General features: G+C 47.6%; 1 long non-coding RNA gene across 3 annotated transcripts in view; it reads left to right on the forward strand.

Moving 5' to 3' along the window:
* The window catches only part of LOC144486990 (uncharacterized), a 61,679-nt gene extending 39,531 nt beyond the window's left edge, over positions 1-22,148 (forward strand). Inside the window, exons 4-5 of one of the 3 annotated variants that reach the window (XR_013496361.1) lie at positions 19,032-19,083; positions 21,202-22,148. This is a non-coding gene — a long non-coding RNA (uncharacterized LOC144486990). Of the gene's footprint in view, positions 1-19,031; positions 19,674-21,201 lie in introns of all 3 variants that reach the window. The other 2 variants (XR_013496360.1, XR_013496359.1) reach the window with 2 other exon arrangements.
* Positions 22,149-22,402: the final 254 nt, after the last annotated feature.

A 22,402-nucleotide genomic window follows, 5' to 3' on the forward strand; every position in this document is an offset into this window, starting at 1 on the left:
TGGACAAGTTGGGCCGAATAGCCTGTTTCCCTGCTGTGAACCTCTATGACTCTCTGACTCTGTTCTGATCCATTGTTGGAAGACTCCAATCCATTGCTCCTAGATTCTGATCAATCCGCTCCCTCCCTCTCTCTCCACAGCCGCTGATCTCTGTTGGTGTCGGAGTTGCCGCTCCCGCTGACTCAATGGGACAACACATTGAACGGAATCCCTTATTAATAGAAGAGGGGAATCCCTCCAGGCACACTAATCGGATCCATGGAGACTCACATCAATTCCAGTCACTAAACAAACAGCTTCACTTAACCCCATTCAATCCAACACTTTTTATACCCAACGTAGAACAGTTACAGCCTCAATGGGGTGTTGAGGGTCAGGGAGGGATGGAAAGTTGGAAATAATGTAGGGTCAATATTAATTCGATATAGCAGAGATCACTCTGCTCGTGTTAATTTCGAGACGACGAGAATACAAAAGCAGGGGTGTACTGCTGAGGGTTTATAAGACACTGGTCTGACCGCATTCACAATATTGTCAGCAATTATGGTCCCCGTATCTAAGGAAGGATGTGCTGGCCTTGGAGAGGGTACAGAGCAGGTTCACAAGAATGATCCGGGGAATGAAAGACTTGACGCATGAGGAGCGTCTGAGGACTGGGGGTCCATACTCGATGCAGTTTGGAAGTATGAGGAAGGGGATAACATTGAAACTTACAGAATAATGAAAGGCCTGGATAGAGTGCACTTGGGGAAGATGTTTCCATTAGTTGGGGAGACTTGGACCCGAGGGCACAGACTCAGAGGGAAGGGATGGCCCTTTAGAAATGTGATGTGGAGGTGGCGGTGTTGGACTGGGGTGTGCGCAGTAAGAAGTCTCACAACACCAGTTTCCCACTCACCTGATGAAGGAGCAGCGTTCCGAAAGCTCGTGATTCCAAATAAAGCTGTGGGACTTTAACCTGCTACCGTGAGACTTCTTACTTCTGAACTGAGACGAGGAGGAATTTCTTCAGCCAGAGGGTGGTGAATCTGTGGAATTTATTGCCACACAAGGCTGTGGAGGCCAGATCATTGACTGTATTTAATAAAGAGATAAATAGGTTCTTGACTGGTACAGCGATCAAGGGTTACGGGGAGAAAGCAGGAGAATGGGTTTGAGAAACTTATCAACCAGAATTGAATGATGGAGCCGGCTCGACGGGCCCAATGGCCTCATTCTGCTCTTATATCTTATTGTCTGATGGGTATCATGGCCGTGGTTATTAGATGAAGTTAACGTCAATCAGGGTTGATATAGTCTGCTTAATCCAGGTTGTAGTAGATCTTATGTACAGCTCATGGACAGAAAAATCTTAGTATAGGACTTCACACGGATCAATCTCTCAGCATTACGGACGGTACAGTCTTAGCTCGAGTCATCAGATAGAACTATCTCTCAGTGTTATGTACAGTACAATCTGACGCTTCAGATAGAACTATCTCTCAGTGTTATGTACAGTACAATCTGACGCTTCAGATAGAACTGTCTCTCAGTGTTATGTACAGTACAATCTGAGGCTTCAGATAGAACTATCTCTCAGTGTTATGTACAGTACAATCTGAGGCTTCAGATAGAACTATCTCTCAGTGTTATGTACAGTACAATCTGACGCTTCAGATAGAACTGTCTCTCAGTGTTATGTACAGTACAATCTGAGGCTTCAGATAGAACTATCTCTCAGTGTTATGTACAGTACAATCTGAGGCTTCAGATAGAACTATCTCTCAGTGTTATGTACAGTACAATCTGAGGCTTCAGATAGAACTATCTCTCAGTGTTATGTACAGTACAATCTGAGGATTCAGATAGAACTATCTCTCAGTGTTATGTACAGTACAATCTGAGGCTTCAGATAGAACTATCTCTCAGCGTTATGTACAGTACAATCTGAGGCATCAGATAGAACTATCTCTCAGTGTTATGAACAGAAGAACCTGATCAAGAAGCTTCACATCAAACTTTCTCAGCGTTTTCTCTTGTGAGGTTGGAAGGAGGCAAGGGTGAGTTGAGGAGTGTGTGGGAGAAGGACACCGGGACACCTGAACAGGGTCAGCAGCACCTTGAGGAGAGTGTGAGAGGGGGACACGGGACATCGGGACAGAGTCAGCAGCACCTTGACGAGAGTGTGAGAGGGGGACACGGGACATCGGGACAGACAGTCAGCACCTTGAGGAGAGTGTGAGAGGGACACTGGGACTGACAGTCAGCACCTTGAGGAGAGTGTGAGAGGGGGACACGGGACATCGGGACAGAGTCAGCAGCACCTTGAGGAGAGTGTGAGATGGGGACATAGAGGATTGAAGCTATTGGTAGAGTTGTACAGCACTGGGATCGAGACTGTTTGTTTATGTCCTGTGGTTCTGAGGATTCTCTTCAATATCGACTCCACAGTCAGGTGTCAGGGACACAACTCTTTATTCCGTCTGTTCACACAACACTCCAAATATTGACTGCCCAATCTGGGAGGATCCCAATAGCTCACCCCACACCTGTGATCACATGGCCCGTTCCCTGAAAGAAAGCCCCAACAGATATAACACTCTCCCCTGTAAGTAACACCTCCCCACCCCACCCCCACACCCCCCGGTACAGCAACAGAATTTGAAACCATTTGCGAACATTTTTCTCGATTCACTTCATCCAGTCTTGGTGCAGAATCCACAGCTTATTTACAATATAATACATCCCATAGTTCATTCCTGATCCTTATGTCCATCTCACATAGACCTGATCAGGGGGAGTGACAACCCCTTGGGGGTTGATGCTTGGGGGCTGGAGCCAGTTTTAAGATCCTCTCTGGTGAGTGAAGCCTTGATGAACCCACCAACGTTTGATCGTCTTCCCGCCGATCGTCAGTAACCAATGTCGAGTTCCCTGTCCCCTCCATCAGCGGAGGAGCTGTTGATAACAGGCCTCCCTGGCCTCCCACATAATAGAACAGAGAGTATAGAAGGTGGCAGGAATCTAACCTCAGGCAGAGCAAAAGAAAGGTGACAGGAATGAGAAGGGAGGTGGTCAATGCGGGACTCAGGGTGTTGGAACTCAATGCGGGACTGAGGGTGCTGGACCTCAATGCGGGACTGAGGGTGTTGTACCTCAATGCGGGACTGAGGGTGTTGGACCTCAATGCGGGACTGAGGGTGTTGGACCTCAATGCGGGACTGAGGGTGTTGTACCTCAATGCGGGACTGAGGGTGTTGGACCTAAATGCGGGACTGAGGGTGTTGTACCTCAATGCGGGACTGAGGGTGTTGTACCTCAATGCGGGACTGAGGGTGTTGGACCTCAATGCGGGACTGAGGGTGTTGTACCTCAATGCGGGACTGAGGGTGTTGTACCTCAATGCGGGACTGAGGGTGTTGTACCTCAATGCGGGACTGAGGGTGTTGTCCCTCAATGCGGGACTGAGGGTGTTGTACCTCAATGCGGGACTGAGGGTGTTGTACCTCAATGCGGGACTGAGGGTGTTGGACCTCAATGCGGGACTGAGGCTGTTGGACCTCAATGCGGGACTGAGGGTGTTGTACCTCAATGCGGGACTGAGGGTGTTGTACCTCAATGCGGGACTGAGGGTGTTGGACCTCAATGCGGGACTGAGGCTGTTGTACCTCAATGCGTGCAGTATATCAATCAAGGTAAATGAGCTTGTTGCGCACATTGAAATTGGCCGCTCCGATGTTGTGGGCATCACAGAGACGTGGCTGCAAGGGGATCAGGGCTGGCATCTAAATATCCAAGGACAGGTGTCTTATTGGAAGGACAGGCAGATGGGCAAAGGGGGCGGGGTTGCATTGTTCGTAAGGAATGGCGTTAAATCAATAGCAAGAAGCGATACAGGATCAGAAGGCAGAGGAACTCTGTGGGTAGAGTTGAGGAGAAGTTATGTACAGGCCTGATGGGAGTTATGTACAGGCCTCCAAGCAGTAGTCAGGATGAGGGGCAGAAAATAAATCTGGATGTAGAAAAGGCACATAAAAAGGCAATATTACAATAATTATGGGGGACTTCAATATGCAGGTGGCCTGGGAAAATCCGGGAGGTAGTGGGTCCCAAGAAAATGAATTTGTGGAATGTCGAAGAGATGCTTTTTTGGAGCAGCTTGTGACAGAGCCCACTGGGGAAACGGGAATTCCGGAGTTGGTGATGTGTAATGAGGCAGATTTGATTAGGGAACTGAAGGTGAAGTGACCCTGAGAGAGCAGTGACCACAATATGATAGAATTTACCCTGCAGTCTGAGAGGGAGAAACTGGATTCAGATGTAAAGGTATTTGAATTAAATAAAGATAACTACAAGGACATGAGGGAGGAGCTGGTCAGAGTTGATTGGAAAGGGAGCCGAGCAGGGGAGACAGTGGAACGGCAATTACAGGAGTTTTCGGGGGGGGGGGGGGGGTGGGGGTTATTCGGGAGGCACAACAGAAATTCATCCCAAGGAGGAGGAAACCTGCTAAAGAGAGGACGAAGCTTCCATGGCTGACGAGGAAAGCAAAGGACAGCATCAAAGCAAAAGAATCACTGGAGGCAGGGAGGGTACCAGAGGACTGGACATTAGCTGATGTAACACCGCTGTTTAAGAAGGGAGAGAGGCAGCAGATGGGAAATTATAGGCCGGTTCGACTGACTTCGTTCATTGGCAAGATTTTATAGTCCATTATTAAAGATGAGATCGCAGAGTACTTGGAAGTGCATGATAAAGTAGGACTGAGTCAGCACGGCTTTGTCAAGGGGAGATCATGTCTGACAAATCTGTTAGAGTTCTTTGAAGAGGTAACAAGGAAGTTAGATAAAGGAGAGCCAGTGGACCTGATTTATTTGGATTTCCAAAAGGCCTTTGACAAGGTGCCACATCGGAGACTTTTAAATAAGTTAGGTGCCCGTGGTGTTAAGTATAAGATCCTGGCATGGATAGAGGATTGGTTGACTGGCAGAAGGCAGAGAGTGGGGATAAACGGGTCTTTTTCAGGATGGCAGCCGGTGACTAGTGGTGTGCCTCAGGGGTCGGTACTGGGACCACAACTTTTCACAATACACATTAACGATTTGGAAGAACGAAATGAAGCCACTGTTGCCAAGTTTGCAGATGATGGAAAGATATGCAGAGGGACAGATAGTATTGAGGAAGCAGGGGGACTGCACAAGGACTTGGATAGGCTCGGAGAGTGGGCAAAGAAGTGGCAGATGGAATATAACGTGGAAAAATGTGAGATTATAAACATTGGAAGGAGAAATGGAGGCATAGACTATTTTCTAATTGGGGAAATGCTTCGGCAATCAGAAGCACAAAGTGACTAGGGAGTCCTTGTTCAAGATTCTCTTAAGGTTAACGTGTAGGTTCATAGAACCATAGAAAATTACAGCTCAGAAACAGGCCTTTTGACCCTTCTTGTCTGTGGCGAACCATTTTTTGCCTAGTCCCACTGACCTGCACTTGGACCATATCCCTCCACACCCTCTCATCCATGAACCCGTCCAAGCTTTTCTTACATGTTCAGTTAGCAGTCAGGAAGACAAATGCAATGTTAGCATTCATGTCGAGAGGGCTGGAATACAAGAGCTGGGATGGACTTCTGAGGCTGTATAAGGCTCTATTTGGAGCATTGTGAGTGGTTTTGGGCCCAGTATCTAAGGAAGGATGTGCTGGCCTAGGAAAGGATCCAGAGGAAGTTAACAAGAATGATCCCTGGAATGAAGAGCTTGTCGTATGAGGAACGGTTGAAGACTCTGGATCTGTACTCGTTGGAGTTTACAAGGATCAGGGGGATCTTATTGAAACTTACAGGATACTGCGGGGCCTGGATAGAGTGGACGTGGAGATGATTTTTCCACTCGTAGGAAAAACTAGAACCAGAGGGCATAACCTCAGGCTAAAGGGACGATCCTTCAAAATGGAGATAAGGAGGAATTTCTTCAGCCAGAGAGTGGTGAATCTGTGGAATTCGTTGCCACAAAGGGCTGTGGAGGCCAGGTCATTGAGTGTCTTTAAGACAGAGATAGATAGGTTTTTGATCAATAAAGGAATCAAGGGTTAAGGGGAGAAGGCAGGAGAATGGGGATGAGAATCATATCAGCCATGATTGAATGGCGGAGCAGACTCGATGGGCCGAATGGCCGAAATCTGTTCCTCTATCTCAAGGTTTTATAAAGAGAGGTTGGATAGGCTTGAGCAGTTTTCGTTGGAGCAGAGAAGACTGAGGGGCAACCTGATCGAGATGTTCAAGATTATGAGGAACATGGACAGAGTGGATAAGGAGCAGGGATAAACTGGGGCTGTTCTCACTGGAAAGACGGAGGATGAGGGGTGACCTAATAGAGGTGTATAAAATTATGAAAGGTATAGATAGGGTGAACGGTGGGAAGCTTTTTCCCAGGTCGGAGGTGACGTTCACGAGGGGTCATAGGTTCAAGGTGAGGTGGGGGAGGTTTAACACGGATATCAGAAGGACGTATTTTACACAGAGGGTGGTGGGGGCCTGGAATGCGCTGCCGGGCAAGGTGCTGAAGGCGGACACACTGGGAATGTTTAAAACTTATCGAGATAGCCACATGAACGGAGTGGGAATGGAGGGATACAAAATAATGGTCTAGTTTGGACCAGGGAGTGGCGCGGGCTTGGAGGGCCGAAGGGCCTGTTCCTGTGCTGTATTGTTGTTTGTTCTTTGAGCAGCTGTTTCCCTTTGTTGAAGGGTCAGTTACGAGGGACATGGGTTCAAGGTGAGGGGCAGGAGGTTTAGGGGGGAATGTGAGGAAAAATCCGTTTACCCAGAGGGTGGTGCCGGTCTGGAAAGCGCTGCCTGGGAGGGTGGTGGAGGTGGGTTGCCTCACATCCTCTAAAAAGTGCCTGGATGAGCACTTGGCACAGCCATAACATTCAGGGCTATGGACCAGGTGCTGGCAAGCGGGATTACGTGGGCAGGTCAAGGCATTTCATGCATCGGTGCAGACTCGATGGGCCGAAGGGCCTCCTCTGCGCCGTGTGATTCTATGATTCTCTGAGTGTTGCTGAGGTCATGGAGTGACCGGGAAGTGATGGGTTCAGACTGGTTGGGTTGGTGGGGATCAGGTGATGGGACAGGCGGGTTTGAGTGGAATCATAGAAGATTATAGAAACCCTACAGTACAGAAAGAGGCCATTCGGCCCATCGAGTCTGCACCGACCACAATCCCACCCAGGCCCTACCCCCATACCCCTACATATTTTACCCACTAATCCCTCTAATCTATGCATCCCAGGACACGTTTATCATGTCCAATCAACCTAACCCGCACATCTTTGGACTGTGGGAGGAAACCGGAGCACCCGGAGGAAACCCACGCAGACACAAGGAGAATGTGCAAACTCCACACAGACAGTGACCCAAGCCGGGAATCGAACCCAGGTTCCTGGAGCTGTGAAGCAGCAGTGCTAACCACTGTGCTACCGTGCCGCTTCCATGTTAGAATGGAACCAATGTAACAACCAATAGAACCACATTGGATCTGTTGCAGTGACCAATGGGAACAAGCTGTAAGGGTCAGCTGACCCAGTAAATTATGTAACCAATGAGAAAAATAATGTGGTGGTCAGCTGACCAGCTGACTCAGTATAAGTGAGAAGCTGCTGGGGATGGTGGGAGCTTGGAATGGCCCAGGGTGAGGCCTCGAGTGTTGGAGGAATGAAGTTTCATTATTGAAACGTTTTGTCTGATTTACAAGTTGGAGTAAGTTTTGTTTCATTTTATTGCCCAGAACTGAAGAGTCCCTTCTGCTGGATGAACATGGAATACCGAGGGGAGTGGGGTGTTTATTTGGGGTGGGGGTGAGGGTAGGGCGTGTGGGGCTGTCCCATCCGGGGCACCGTCTGCGCCTTTAAAATCAAATCCAAAGTTACAAGAGTTTTTTTCCCCCTCCTAATGTTTTCATTGTAACTATGATCTGATGTCAGGGATTGAAATCAGTTTGTCAGATGGTAGCAGGCACAGCACAATTCTCCAGTAGAATAGGCCTTCTGGACAATCGCCGGGTAAACCCTTAACTATCAGGGGCGCAACAAGAACGATAATACGCAGCACCCCCCCTTCCCATTACCAGACAGCACCCCCCCCACACCGCCCCCCAGCCCATGCTCCAATCCATTACTAATTAAAACTCTGTCTGTCTCCTCAAATTTACCATGTCCCAGCATCCACCGCACTCCGAGGTAATGAATTCCACAGATTCACCACCCATTGAGAGAAGTAATTTCTCCCCATGTCTGTTTTAAATCTGCTGCCCCTTTCCCGTAAGATGCCCTACATTGTTCTACACTGTGATTCCTGATAGGCTGCTTTATACCACTCCCACTACAGTGGCACAGTGGTTAGCACTGCTGCCTCACAGCGACAGGGACCTGGGTTCGATTCCCGGCTTGCCTCACTGTCTGTGTGGAGTCTGCACGTTCTCCCCGTGTCTGCATGAGTTTTCTCCGGGTGCTCCGGTTTCCTTCCAAAGTCCCATAGAAGTGCTGGTTAGATACATTGGCCATGCTAAATACTCCCTCAGTGTTAACCAAACAGGCGCCGGAGTGTAGCAACTGTGGGATTTTCACAGTAACTTCATTGCAGTGTTGATGTAAGCCTACTTGTGACACGAATAAATAACCTTTATACTTATTGACTGATGCTTGAGTGTTAAACCTCCCGATACAATCAGCACTTGTTTACACTGCAAAAACAATCCCATTCCAAGAGATACATGGGAGAGTGAACATCGAAGGGCCTGTTCCTGTGCAGCACTTTTCTTTGTTCTTAAGGCATCTTTAAGCATGTTCATTTGGAAATAATTTTATCCAAGATTTAACATAAATCTGTCTTCTTCACATCAGGTTATGGATCTGACTTTTATGGTAAGAAAAACATCCTTCAGTTCAGTTCCTGTTATTCAACTCCTCCAAAACAGTCATGGGGGCGATGGGTTATTCACTCAGACATTTCCCTAAGATGCTTTTAATGTGATAATCCTTGGAAATTTAAACAGATAGTGAAAAAATCATGACAGTTCAATGAATCCGATCACATTGCAGAAAGCCAAGACTAATATAACCTGCTGCCTGGCTAATTGGATTAGCTATGCTGCCTCACAGCACCAGGGACACAGGTTCGATTCCCGGCTTGCCTCACTGTCTGTGCGGAGTCTGCATGTTCTCCCCATGTCTGCATGGGTTCCCTCCGGCTGCTCCGGTTTCCTCCCACAGTCTGAAAAACGTGCTGTTAGGTGGATTGGCAATGCTAAAGTGTCCTCAGTGTCCACAGATGTACTGGATTGGTGGATTGGCCATTCAACATTGCCCCTTAGTGTCCACAGATGTGCAGGTTAGGTGGATTGGCCATTCTACATTGCCCCTTAGTGTCCACAGATGTGCGGGTTAGGTGGATTGGCCATTCTACATTGCCCCTTAGTGTCCACAGATGTGCGGGTTAGGTGGATTGGCCATGCTAAATATAGCACTCATGCCACGATGAATCATAGAATTCTAGTGCAGAAGGAGGCCATTCAGCCCATCGAGTTTGCACTGGCCCTGTCCCTGTAACCCCATGCATTTACCCTAGCTCGTCTCCCTGACACTAAGGGGCAATTTAGCATGGCCAATCCACCTAACCTGCATATCTTTGGAGTTTGGGAGGAAACCGGAGCACCCGGAGGAAACCCACGCAGACACGGGGAGAACGTGCAAACTCCACACAGACAGTGACCCGAGGCCAGGAATCGAACCCGGGTCCCTGGCGCTCTGACACCCCACGAAGGATCAATCTATTTCTGAATATGAAGATTTATTAATGTTGGGGGTACAGAGTGTGAGCAGAATAAGAGGATTTTAGGGCACCTTCGTGTTGAGCTGGGCCAGAGAACGGGGCTTTAAACATTTGAATTCAGTTTGTAAAATGTGGAAATAAGTCAGTGAAAATAGCGGTGAAGTTGATGGGTTGTTGTAAAAATCTGACCAGTTCACTGATGTACTTCGGGAGAGGTCCTTACCCAGGCTCAGCTCTGCGTGACTCCAGCCCCACACCAATGTGGTTGACTCAACTGTCCTCTGAAGTGACTGAGTCAGCCCTGTGGTTGTAAGAAAGCTCCAACGATGAATTTCCAAGGATGGACACTAAAGTCAGCAATGCCCACACACTGAGAATGAACAATACAGATTTTGGCACGACACATCGGTTATGTTACACCACACTAAGGGCCTCATGGTCTGATTTGCCAGCGGGATAAAGCCTCAGAACAGCAGGTTATGTCGTGTCCAAAGATGTGCAGGTTGGGTGGATTAGCCATGCTGAATTGCCCCTTAGTGTCCAAAGATGAGAAGGATAGGTGGATTAACCATGCTAACTTGCCCTTTAGTGTCCAAAGATATGGAGGATCGGTTGATTGGCCATGTTAAATTGCCTTAACGGGCGCGAAAACTTGGTAAAGTCAGGTGTGAGGCGATTAGTACAATCCGTGCAGATGTCCACTTTACCAAGGCCCGAAAATGGCCGCGATCCGAACCGCGCCCGAAATGGGTGATGCATTTAAATTGAGTTAATGAGCTGGATGCCCAATCTTACCTGCATTTCCCCCCTTACCATCGCGTTCGCCCGTCCAGATTCGGCGCGGAACAGATGTGCTCGGCAAAGGTCTGTTTCGGGCAGTCCAGCTCTGAGGAGGTAAGATCAGAGCTTCTGGCGGCTCTCTGACTCAGATCAGTGGTGGGGGGAGAGGGGGTGTGGGTGCGGGAGGCCGGAGGTGGATCAGATCATTCTCTGGTCATGGGGGGAGGGGAGGGAGGTGGATCAGATCATTCTCTGGTGAAGGGGGCAGGGGTGTGAGGGTTGCCGTTGCCATTCTGCGGGTGATCGGTGGGGGGGGGGTCGCGATCGGTCTGGGCAGTGGGGGAGGTGGGTGTAAAGGGGGATAGTTATGTTGTGGGGTGGGGCGATGTCTGTGGGGGCCATCACTCCCACTTTTCGCTCCCCGGTCACTTTATCCGCTTGTTGCTGCCCGGGAGCGATGTGACAGGGGCGCCCATTTCAGATGTATTTCTCACTGCGCACGCGCAGTTCAGAGCTCCGATCGGAGTTGCAGCGTTTCGAGAGCGAGAAGCCCCGCCCACAGAGCGATTCACACTCACAATGTTTTTTCCAGGGTAAGTGCGTATGGGGCCCCCGGAGAACAGATTTCCAAGTCGGATCTGAATTGCGTCCATATTCAGCGCTTGGAATCAAAATGGTAAAATCGGGCCCTTAGTGTACATAGGTGTACAGGTTCGGGGGATTGGCCATGCTAAATTGCCCCTTAGTGTCCAAAGACATGCTGGTCAGGTGCATTGGCCATGCTAAATTGCCCCTTCGTGTCCAAAGACATGCTGGTCAGGTGCATTGGCCATGCTAAATTCTCCCTAAGTACATGCGAACAGGTGCCGGAGTGTGGCGACTTGGGGATTTTCACAGTCGATTCATAGAGATTTACAGCATGGAAACAGGCTCTTTGGCCCAACTTGTCCACACATCCCCGTTTTCACCAATAAGCTCGCCCCAATTGCCCGCATTTGGCCCATATCCCTTTATACCCATAGAAATCATAGAATCCCTCATGTGCAGAAGGAGGCCATTTGGCCCATCGTGTCTGCACCAATCACAATCTCTCCCAGACCCTATCCCTGTAACCCCACGCATTTATCATGCTCGTCCACCTGACACTAAGGGGCAATTTGCTATGGCCAATCAACCTAACCTGCTCACCTTTGGACGGTGGAAGGGAACTGGAGCACCCGGAGGAAACCCACGCAGACACGGGGAGAATGTGCATACTCCACACAGACAGAGACCTGAGGCTGGAATTGAACCCGGGTCCCTGCCGCTGTGAGGCAGCAGTGCCAACCACTGTGCCACCGTGCAGCCCATCTTACCCATGTAACTGTCTAAATGCTTTTTGAAAGGTAAAATTGTACCCGCCTCCACTACTGCCTCTGGCAGCTCGTTTGCAACAAGTGACTTTTCAACAAAATTAACTTAATTGCAGAGTTAATATAAGCCTACTTGTGACCAATAAATAAACTTTAATCTGTAAACATCTTTGATGAACAATAAGATAAAAGCAAAATACCGCGGATGCTGGAATCTGAAATAAAAACAGGAAATGCTGGAAAAACTCAGCAGGTCCGACAGCATCTGTGGGGAGAGAATAGAGCAAATGTTTCAACTCTGGATGACCCTTCGTCAGACTCAAAGCGTTGTCTCTATTCTCTCTTCTGTCTGTGTGGAGTTTGCACATTCCCTCCGTGTCTGTGTGGGTTTCCTCCGGGTGCTCCGGTTTCCTTCCGTAGTCCAAAGATCTGCAGGTTAGGTGGATCGACCATGATAAATCGCCACTTAGTGTCAGGGGGACTAGCAGGGTAAATATGTGGGGTTACGGGGATAGGGCCTGGGTGGGATTGTTGTTGGTGTAGGCTCGATGGGCCAAATGGCCTCCTTCTGCACTATAGGGATTCTATGATTCACAGATGCTGTCAGACCTACTGAGATTTTCCAGTATTTCCTGTTTTTGATAAAGTTATACCTCCCAAAGTGAACAGACAGTGGAAACAGAAGGTCCCTTATTTCATAACAAAATGGCGATTCTCGAACCACTGCCCAGAATCGACAGTCAGAAAAGGAACTTTGCTGTTAAATTAAAGTACTGTGTTCAGTGACGCACGTTAAAATAATCTGGGTCAAATACCTTCAATTCACAATATTGATTACACAATAATGATGACACAATACTGATTACACAATACTGATTACACAACATTGATTACACAACATTGATGACACAACATTGATTACACAACATTGATTACACAATACTGATTACACAATACTGATTACACAACATTGATTACACAACATTGATTACACAACATTGATTACACAATACTGATTACACAACATTGATTACACAACATTGATTACACAATATTGATTACACAACATTGATTACACAATATTACAAAGAACAAAACAACACAGGAACAGGTCCTTCGGCCCTCCAAGTCCGCGCCACTCCCTGGTCCAAACTAGACCATTCTTTTGTATCCCTCCATTCCCACTCCGTTCATGTGGCTCACCAGATAAGTCTTAATGGTTCCCAGTGTATCCGCCTCCACCACCTTGCCCGGCAGCGCATTCCAGGCTCCCACCACCCTCTGTGTAAAATACGTCCTTCTGATATCCGTGTTAAACCTTCCCCTCCTTCACCTTGAACCTATGACCCCTCGTGAACGTCACCACCGGCATGGGAAAAAGCTTCCCACCGTTCACCCTAACTATGCAAAGAGCAAAGAACAGTACAGCACAGGAAACAGGCCCTTCGGCCCTCCAAGCCTATGCCGCTCCTTGGTCCAACTAGACCAATCGTTTGTATCCCTCCATTCCCAGGCTGCTCATGTGAATATCCAGGTAAGTCTTAAACGATGTCAGCGTGCCTGCCTCCACCACCCTACTTGGCAGCGCATTCCAGGCCCCCACCACCCTCTGTGTAAACAACGTCCCTCTGATGTCTGAGTTATACTTCGCCCCTCTCAGCTTGAGCCCGTGAGCCCTCGTGATCGTCACCTCCGACCTGGGAAAAAGCTTCCCACTGTTCACCCTATCGATACCCATCATAATTTTATACACCTCGATTACGTTACCCCTCATCTTCGGTCTTTCCAGTGAGAACAACCTCAGTTTACCTAATTTCTCCTCATAACTAAGCCCTTCATACGAGGCAACATCCTGGTCAACCTCCTCTGCACTCTCTCTAAAGCCTCCACGTCCTTCTGGTAGTGTGGCCACCAGAACTGGGCGCAGTATTCCAAATGCGGCCGAACCAACGTTCTATACAACTGCAACATCAGACCCCAACTTTTATACTCTATGCCCCATCCTATGAAGGCAAGCAAGCCATATGCCTTATTCACTACCTTCTCCACCAGTGACGTCACCTTCAAGGATCTGTGGACTTGCACACCCAGGTCCCTCTGCGTATCTAGACCCTTTATTGTTCTGCCATTTATCGTATAGCTCCTCCCTACGTTAGTTCTACCAAAATGCATCACTTCGCATTCATCTGGATTGAACTCTATCTGCCATTTCTTTGCCCAAATTTCCAGCCTATCTCTATCCTTCTGTAGCCTCTGACAATGTTCCTCACTATCTGCAAGTCCAGCCATTTTCGTGTTGTCCGCAAAGTTACTGTTCACCCCAGTTACACCTTCTTCCAGATCGTTTATATAAATCACAAACAGCAGAGGTCCCAATACAGAGCCCTGCGGAACACCACTAGTCACAGGCATCCAGCCGGAAAAAGACCCTTCCACTACCACCCTCTGTCTTCTGTGATCAAGCCAGTTCTCCACCCATCTAGCCACCTCCCCCTTTATCCCATGAGATACAACCTTTTGCACCAACCTACTATGAGGGACTTTGTCAAACGCTTTACTAAAGTCCAGATAGACGACATCCACGGCCCTTCCCTCGTCAACCATTCTCGTCACTTCTTCAAAAACCTCCACCAGTTTAGTGGGACATGACCTCCCTCGCACAAAACCATGCTGACTATCGCTTTCGTTAATGAGTTTATTCTTTTCTAAATGCGCATACATCCCATCTCTAAGAATCTTCTCCAACAACTTCCCTACCACAGACGTCAGGCTCACCGACCTATAATTTCCTGGGTTATCCTTCCTACCCTTCTTAAATAACGGGACCACATCAGCTATCCTCCAATCCTCTGGGACCTCACCTGTGTCCAGTGACGAGACAAAGATTTGCGTCAGAGGCCCAGCGATTTCATCTTTCGTCTCCATGAGCAGCCTTGGATAGATTCCATCAGGCCCTGGGGATTTGTCAGTCTTTATATTCCTCCCTTGTAATGGAGATTTTCTCTAATGGGTCAACACTCCCCTCCGAGACACTCCGAGTCAACACATCCCTCTCCTTTGCGAATGCCGATGCAAAGTATTCATTTAGTATCTCCCCTACCTCCTTGGGGTCTGAAGCATAATTCCCCACTTTTGTCCCTGAGAGGTCCGATTTTTTCCCTGACAACCCTTTTGTTCCTAACGTATGAATAAAATGCCTTGGGATCCTCCTTAATCCTGTCTGCCATGACATTTCGTGACCCCTTTTTGCCCTTCTAATTCCTCGTTTGAGTTCTTTCCGACTTTGTATTCCTCGAGAGCTCCCTCTGTTTTTAGCTGCCTGGACCTAACGTACGCCTCTCTTTTCTTTTTCACCAATCCCTCAATTTCCCTGGTTATCCATGGTTCTCGATTCCTACCTTTCCTATCCTTCTTTTTTACAGGCACATGCCTATCCTGCAGCCCTATCAAATGTTCCTTAAAAGACTCCCACAAGCCAGATGCGGATTTACCCTCAAACAGCCTCTCCCAATCAACAGCTGCCAGTTTCTGCCTAATCCCACTAAAGCTAGCCTTCCCCCAATCCAACACCTTACCCTTGGGACACCACTCATCATTTTCCATCACTATCCTAAAGCTAACAGAATTGTGGTCACTATTTGCCACATGTTCCCCTACCGAAACTTTGAAGACCTGACCGGGCTCATTCCCCAGTACTAGGTCCAGTATAGCCCCCTCTCTAGTCGGGCTATCTACATATTGTTCCAAAGAACCTTCCTGTACACATTTTACAAATTCCTCCCCATTCCGACTCCCAGCCCTACGCGATTTCCAGTCTATACCAGGGAAATTGAAGTCTCCCACTACAACAACCCTATTTTTCCTGCACCGATTCATTATCTCCTGACATATCCGTTCTTCCACTTCCCTTGGGCTGTTGGGGGGCCTGTAGTATACCCCCAACATAGTGACAGCTCCCTTCCTGTTTCTGAGCTCCACCCAGAGTGACTCGTTACACGACCCCTCTGAATTGTCCTCCCTCTGCACCGCTGTAATGTGCTCTCAAACTAATACTGCTACTCCCCCACCTCTTTTGGTCCCTCCTCTGTCTCGCCTAAAACACTTGTACCCCGGAATATTCAGAATATTGATTACACAACATTGATTACACAACATTAATTGCACAATACTGATTGTACAATATTTATTGCACAATATTGATTTCACAACATTGCTTACACAATACTGATTACACAATATTGATTATACAACATTGAGACAGACAGTGAAGAAATATAAACGGCATCATAATCTCTGTAAACTGCTCAGTTTCCTTTAATTGACTGGTACTGGAGTGTGAAAAGACGACAATGTGACCAGCACATATTCACTTGGCAAAAGCGAGTCACAATCTAAGAGATGAATCTTAAAGAGTGCATTATACATGCTGAATTCCAAGATCACAGCATTCCCGTCAACCATCGAACCCACGGCAGTGCAGAAGGAGGCCCTACGGCCCATCGAGTCTGCACCGACTCTCTGACAGAGCATCTTATCTGCATTGGAATGATCCGGGTACATGTTTTCTTTTAAGACCAAAGTTAATATTTAAATGTGAAGACCTGAACGCCTCTCAATGCACAAATATTGTTCGTTTCAACATCATTTCCTGCAAACTTTAACATAAATCTGTTTGTTCTGTATCAGGATATGTCCCTAAATATTACAGTGAGGATAACAAACTTCATTGAACTTTTTGCCATTCATCTCCTCCAATCAATTCGTGAGGTGATTGATTAAGCGCTAAAATAATTCACTCAGTTTGTTTCAAGCTTGAGAATACTTGAAACATAGAGTGCAAAATCACTGGGGACTTCATTGGGGCAGCACAGTGGTCAGCACTGCTACCTCACAGCGCCAGGGACCCAGGTTCGATTCCCGGCTTGGGTCACTGTGTGGAGTTTGCATGTTCTCCCCCATATCAGCGTGTGTTTTGTCCGGGTGCTCCGGTTTCCTCCCACAGTATGAAAGACGTGCCGATTGCAGTGCAGAAGGTGTCTATTCGGCCCTTCATGCCTGCACTGACCACAAACCCACCCAGCCCCCATGCCGGTAATCCCTCTTTACCCTTGCTAGTGCCCCCTGGCACTGAGGGGGAATTTAGGCATGGCCAATCCACCTAACCCGCACATCTTTGGAGTGTGGGAGGAAGCTGGGGCACCCGGAGGAAACCCACGCAGACACGGGGAGAACGTGCAGACATCACACAGACAGTGACCCAAGTTGGGAATTGAACCCGGGTTCCTGCGCTGTGAGGCAGTAGTGCTAACCATTGTGTCACCGTATGGTCCAGTCATTCACTGGCGCTTGAGACCTTGCAATGTAATCAGAACCTGTCTGATACAGTAAACAATAAATCACATTCTAAAAGATTTATCACAAACTGTGGATCAAATGCTGCTATCCCAGAGTGGTTAGCACTGCTGCATCACAGCGCCAGGGACCTGGGTTTGATTCCTGGCTTGGGTCAGTGTCTGTGCTGAATCTGCATGTTGATATAGAATAGTCATAGAATCCCTACACAGCAGAAGGAGGCCATGCAGCCCATCACATCTGCACCGACCACAATCCCACACAGACCCTGTCCCCGCAACCCCACATATCTATTCTGCTAGTCCTCCTGACACTCAGGGGTAATGTAGCGTGGCCAATCCACGTAACCCAGACATCTTTGGCGTGTGGGAGGAAAGCGGAACACCCGGAGGAAACCCATACAGACAGGGGGAGAACATGCAGACTCCGCAGAGAGAGTGACCCAAGGCTGGAATTGAAGACGGGTCCCTGGCGCTGTGAGACGGCACTGCTAACCACTGTGCCACTGTGCCGCGTTGTCCCCATGTCTGTGTCTCCATTGGTTTCCTCCGGGTGCTCTGGTTTCCTCCCACAGTCCGACCGACGTGCTGGTTAGATGTATTGGCCATGCAAAATTGTCCCTCAGTGGAAGAACAAATGTAGGGGGGACGTATACAATAAATGGCAGAGCCATCAAGAGTATATAAACACAGAGGGACCTCGGTGTGCAAGTCCACAAATCCTTGAAGGCGGCAGTAGAGGTGGAGAAGGTGGTGAAGAAGGAATATGGTATGCTTTCCTTGATAGGACGGGGTATAGAGTATAAAAGCTGGAGTCTGATGTGGCAGTTGTACAGAACGCTGGTTAGTCCACATTTGGAATATTGCATCCATTTCTGGTCGCCACACTACTGGGGCGGCACGGTAGCACAGTGGTTAGCACTGCTGTTTCACAGCTCCAGGGTCCTGGGTTCGATTCCCGGCTCGGGTCACTGTCTGTGTGGAGTTTGCACATTCTCCTCGTGTCTGCGTGGGTTTCCTCCGGGTGCTCTGGTTTCCTCCCACAGTCCAAAGATGTGCGGGTTAGGTTGATTGGCCAGGGTAAAGAAATTGCCCCTTAGAGTCCTGGGATGCGTAGGTTAGAGGGATTAGCAGGTAAAATATGTGAGGGTAGGGCCTGGGTGGGATTGTGGTCGGTGCAGACTCGATGGGCCGAATGGCCTCCTTCTGCACTGTAGGGTTTCTATGATTTCTATGATTTCTACGTGGAGGCTTTAAAGAGAGTGCAGAGAAGGTTTGCCAGGATGTTGCCTGGTAGGGAGGGTCTTAGATATGAGGGGAGATTTGGTAAGCTGGGCTTGTTCTCCCTGGAAAGACGGAGAATGAGGGGAGACCTAATAGAGGTGTACAAAATTATGAAGGATATAGATAGAGTGAACAGTGGGAAGCTTTTTCCCAGGTCGGAGGTGACGATCACGAGGGGTCACGGGCTCAAGGTGAGAGCGGCGAGGTATAACTCAGACATCAGAGGGACGTTTTTTACACAGAGGGTGGTGGGGGCCTGGAATGCGCTGCCAAGTAGGGTGGTGGAGGCAGACACGCTGGCATCGTTTAAGACTTACCTGGATAGTCACATGAGCAGTCTGGGAATGGAGGGATACAAACGAATGGTCTAGTTGGACCAAGGAGCGGCACAGGCTTGGAGGGCCGAAGGGCCTGTTTCCTGTGCTGTACTGATCTTTGTTCTTTGTACTCGAACAGGTGCCGGAGTGTGGCGACTATGGGATTTTCACAACGTCATTGCTGTGCTAATGTAAGCCGACATGTGACACTAATAAATAAACTTATCTCAAACGATGACGAGACAGAGTACAGGAATGAGATAGGGAATCTGGTGAACTGGTGCAGCCACAGTAATCCCTCCCTCAATGTCAGCAAACTGAAGGAGATTGTCATCGACTTCAGGAAGCGTAAAGGAGAACATGCCCCTGTCTACATCAATGGGGACGAAGAAGAAAGGGTCGAGAACTTCAAGTTTTTAGTGTCCAGAACACCAACAACCTGTCCTGATCCCCACATGCCGACACTATAGTTCAGAAAGCCCACCAACGCCTCTTACTTTCTCAGAAGACTGAGGAAATTTGGCATGTCAGCAACGAATCTCAGTAACTTTTACAGATGCATTCTTTCTGGTTGGGTCACAGCTTGGTATGTCTCCTGCTCTGCCCAAGACTGTAAGGAACTACAAAAGGTTTTGAACGTAGCCCAATCCATCACGCAAACCAGCCTTGCATCCATTGACTCTGTCTATACTTCCCGCTGTCTCGGCAACGCATCCAGCATTATTAAGGACCCCACGTACCCGGGACATTCTCTCTTCCACCTTCTTTCTTCGGGAAAAAGGTACAAAAATCTGAGGTCACGTACCAATCGACTAAAGAACAGCTTCTTCTCTGCTGCCGTCAGACTTTTGAATTGACTTACCTGACATTTAGTTGATCTTTCTCTGCACCCGAGCTATGACTGTGACACTACATTCTGCACTCTCTCCTTTCCTTCTCTATGTTTTGTCTGTTTCGCGCGCAAGAAACAATACTTTTCATTATATATTAATAAATGTGACAATAATAAGTCAAATCAAATCCAGATAAGCTGAAAATTAAGCTCACATCAATTTTGTGAAGCCCTTTCAGTCCCAGCAAGTCATTTGCAGTTGTCTTATTTACCAAACGGTCGCTACTTATCCGTTTGAGACATTAATATTCAAAAGAAAACAAGAATAAATGACCTTCTTGTTGCCGGGATCTGAGATTTAGTGTTGATCTAAAAGGTAACTCAGTAAAAAGAAAGGTAATTCGACAAGAAAACCAGATGAATGGGAAATCGAATAGCTTTTTCCATAATTCACACAGACTCATAATTTGCAAAACCGTGGTTATATGATGCAGTCATATAACAAAGTGACTTTTAAATTGTATCTCTGCAAATCATCTTAATTTGGATTGCTCATCCACACAGACCACGATTCCAGCTGTGGAAACTCTTTTAATTCATATCATTAATTCTCTCTCTCTATATTTGTTTACCCAACAATAATAAGATCAGATAGTCTGAGACTAGGTGACACAGTGGTTAGTGCTGCTCCCTCACAGCGTCAGAGACCAGGGTTCGCTTCCCGGCTTTGGTTACTGTCTGTGCGGAGTCTGACTGTTGTCCCCCATGTCATAGAGTCAGAGAGGTTTACAGCATGGAAACAGGCCCTTCAGCCCAACTGGTCCATGCCACCTTTTTTTAACCACTTAGCTACTCCCAATTACCTGCATTTGGCCCATATCCCTCTATACCCATCTTACCCATGTAACTGTCTAAATGCTTCTTAAAAGACAAAATTGTATCCGCCTCTGCTACTGCCTCTGGCAGCTTCTTCCAGACATTCACCGCCCTCTGTGTGACAAAATTGTCCCTCTGGGCCTTTTTGCATCTCTCCCCTCTCACCTTAAAGCTATGTCCTCTACTTTTGGAGTCCCATACCTTCGGGAAAAGATGTGGACTATCTGGGGCGCCACGGTGGCACAGTGGTTAGCACTGCTGCTTCACAGCACCAGGGACCCGGTTTTAATTCTGGTCTCGCGTCACTGACTGTGTGGAGTTTGCACATTCTCCCTGTGTCTGCGTGGGTTTCCTCCGGGTGCTCCGGTTTCCTCCCACAGTCCAAAGATGTGTGGGTTAGGTTGATTGGCCATGCTAAATTGACCCTAGTGTCAGGAGAATTAGCAGGGATATGTGGGGTTATGGGAATAGGGCCTGGGTGGGATTGTGGTCGGTGCAGAGTTGATGGGCCGAATAGCCTCCTTCTGCACACCAGGGATTCTGTGATTTGATGTTTAACACAGAAGTGAATTTGAAACATTATTTCTGTTTTCCTCCCCAGACAAACACGTTCTTTCCTGGCTGGTCTTTCGGGGCGTGGTTGTTGTTTCCGCTTAGAATCTGCTTCAGCACTTGATGTCACATCAATCCAGTCGTTGCATAAGCAGTAACACCGAAGATATCATTGTAGAGGACATCAACTCACTTCCTCCGAGCTTCATTGCAGCTGAATATCACATGAAGCAACTAGAGCAGCATCACCTTCTGAGAAATGAAGACCAGAGTGCGATTGTAAACTGTCAACATTTTTAAAATCTTAAGGAGACATTCGACCTCCGGCATTTGTTGAAACTTCTTTTTGTAAAAGTCTTTGAAGAACAATGAGCCAAACTGTCGTGGAAACTGCATTTTATTTCAGGATTTGAATATTTCAAGCAGCCTCATTGTAAGGTATACTAGTTCCTCAACAGAAAACAGAAGATTCATTCCTGAAACATTACACTGTGCATCACATCATTGAGCTGACAGCAAATTAGCATCATGACATTGCTGTTTTAACGGGGGAATCTGGCCGAAAAATCTCTTATTTATAATGTCGTGCGGAATAAAAAAAGACATTCCTTCTCATTTTAAACATCGCCATTCTGTGAAACATGGGAGCTAAAAAAACATAGCACGGGAGTTATTCATGACGATGCTTTGTCCGTCAGGCTCCCTTCTCATTTCTCATTCTGAAACCATCCAGTAAATCCCAGTGACCACAGGATGGTTTTGCCTTGTTAAATGTTGCATTATTTTGGGTTGAATGGAATCCAGTGGTTCAGTTCTGTTTTTGCATTGGCTTCAAGCGGATCGAGTTTATACAGCTTTACATTCCATGGCATGACTTGAGCTGAGCTCAAAGCAGGTTGGACGGTTGAGTTCAGTTGAACGCTAAGATGTCACAGGAATTTCATTGCAATGTTAATGTAAGCCCACTTGTGACACTAATAAATAAACTTTTAAACTAACATTTTTATTAAAGACAACCTTTCTTGATTAGTGCCCTGCACCCTAACAGCCTCTCCACCTACAGGAAAACATCTACACTCGAGATACAGAATTTCAGTGACTCCCTATTCACAGGATAATATATCGACATATCGATTGTAGTCCTTCAGTACTTTTCCATTCACAGAGATGTACATTCTAAATATGTCTCTTTGCGCATCTCTATCCACACCTCCCATCCATTGACTCTGTGACTCTGTCTACACTTCCCG

Source organism: Mustelus asterias, unplaced genomic scaffold, assembly GCF_964213995.1.
Source record: "Mustelus asterias unplaced genomic scaffold, sMusAst1.hap1.1 HAP1_SCAFFOLD_549, whole genome shotgun sequence".
Lineage (NCBI taxonomy): Eukaryota > Metazoa > Chordata > Chondrichthyes > Carcharhiniformes > Triakidae > Mustelus > Mustelus asterias.